Here is a 2,234-nt window from a genome sequence, read left to right as displayed (position 1 = left end):
GTTACACGTACACGCTCGATCTTCTCATATCCAGATCCCGCAAACTTAACTGCAATGGATACAACTGATCTTGCAGTGTTGCGATGCCACCACAGGAGCAGAAATAGAAATAGAAACCACCATTGCATCCGAATAACGCTGCAGCCCCCAGCCCCGACAGAAGTGCCCGCGCTAGTGCTCTGGAAGAGTCCCGGGCAAACCCATCCTTTTCCCAGCCGGCGCTGGCCCCGGCCCCGGGGCGTGCTAAGGTGTGATTGCACCAGCCGGGCTGCGGGCGCGCTGCCTGGCGGGGGCTGTAGTCCCGGCTGCGCCTGCCCACGGCATCAGGTGATGGGCAGAGAACTACCGCACCCAGAGGCCTCCCCGGGCCGCTCCCGCATTGTCTGCAGGGCGGGGCGCGCTCCCGCTGCTGGGGATGCGGGGGGAACCGGGGTCAGGGCAAGTCCTGGGGATTTTCCTAAGGGAATGGCAAAGCCAAGCGTCCTCGGTGCTAGGGAGCGCTTGGCTGCCGCTCGGAGCCCGCGGTGCTGCCGCCTGGCCGCGCACAGAGCGCTGCCTTTGTCTGGCTGTGCTTCTCTGTCAGGGTGTGAGAAGCGCAGCGTTGCCCACGCTGGCTCTCCGCTGTCCGTGGGGAAAAGCCTGCGCTGGGCTCGCAGCCCGGCGTGGCGCTGGTTGTGCGGCCGGGGTCGGTACCTGTTGCGGGGCTGCTGGAGAGCGGCTCTGGAGTCGGGCAGGCAGCGAGGCTGAAGGAGCGCCAGAGCCCCGTCCCTCACCCTGTCACTCTGCCAGGGGAGCATTTGCTCCTGATCCTTGCCTCCCGCAGGAACAAGCCGGTCCTCTTTCACAGTTTCCTCATTGTTTCCAGATGATGAAAATGTTTTTATCTCCCGGGTTCAGTTCAGCTTTCACAGCAAATGGCTGGAGGTCTGCCATGAAATACAACAGCAGTAGAATTCAGGAGAGAGGGGGTAAATGCTCTCTCCTTCTTGCTGCCCCTGGGGAGAAGAAGGCCCTTTTTACCCATCCTGGGTGCCCAGAAGAGCCCCCTTGTTTGTGCTCAGAGAGTGGAATAAGGGATCATTCACACAGGAATATTCCTATGACCTAACGTTACCTCTCTGAGTAGGAGCCTGGGCTGTAAATCAGCCTTATTTGTGAATTGTTTTTGTAGAACCTTTTTACTTTCTCTTTTGCACTCAGAATATGGCAAACCAGATTCCTAATTTTAGATGCCTAAATTAGATGGTTTGAGACTTGGGTTCTGTTCTGTTTTGGTGTTTTCCTCGGCTGATGAAAAGCAAGGAAGCTGTTTTTGGTGTGTCTGATTTTATTTCATGTCATACAATTATGTCTTTAGCCTTCTTTCTATCTGTACTATTTCTTCTTTCTAACAAGCGTCTACTTGCCGTAATGTTTAGTTTCACTAGTAATTTGCTCCAGTCCTTATTCTAAGTGCAATATTTTGCAGCACTTTCTTTGTGCTAATTTAAAAATAATTCCTGCTTGAGGATTTTAGTCAATTCATAGTTAACAAAATAACAGAGATGGAATTTTTTTTTTCTGCTGAAGGAACATTCTTGAGGTGGTGCAGAAAACTCATTTGTTTTTTGTTTCCAGTCATTGTACTGATTTTACTAAGAGCTTGTTTACTGTTCAGTTTGTGAAGGCCACGTTGAGTGTTTCTGGCCCTGCTTGTCCTCCCTCCAAAATTCTGCCCACAGAATGACCCAATGGAGTGCTCCGTTGGAAATTCAAGTTCCAAGAAGTCCATTTTTGTTTACTTGAAGCCACCGCAGCTGTTCCAGGATATCACATCTGATTTTTTTCTCATATTTTAAGCCTTTTTAACTTTTGAAGTGTCATGTTTTGGAGCCTGTAGGTTTTGACACTTTACTTTTAAAGTTGTCATCAGTCATGTATCTGGAAAGCCTAGTACTCTCTCAGTCTGGCAGTTCAATAATTAACAGTGTCATGGTCCCTTTTTTTAGGTTTGATAAAAAGTAGTTCAGAAGAAAATTTTTCAAGCTGTGGTAAGACATGTCAAGGTTGGATTTATCACAAAACCATATTGGATTTTATAGTAAGCTTTTATCAGATGACCTGAAATGTTCCAATTATTTTAAATTCTAATAATTGCATTCAGTTGATACAAGTAGACTTCCCAGGTATCTTAATTCAAGTGTATTTCATGGTTCCTTAGAACTCAAGGTTGAAATGCTATGCAGACTATTAAA

The sequence above is a fragment of the Lonchura striata genome, chromosome 11 (genome assembly GCF_050655825.1).
Source record: "Lonchura striata isolate lonStrDom1 chromosome 11, ASM5065582v1, whole genome shotgun sequence".
Classification (NCBI taxonomy): domain Eukaryota; kingdom Metazoa; phylum Chordata; class Aves; order Passeriformes; family Estrildidae; genus Lonchura; species Lonchura striata.
The sequence above is the reverse complement of the archived record's forward strand: the minus strand, read 5'-3'. Positions refer to the sequence as shown.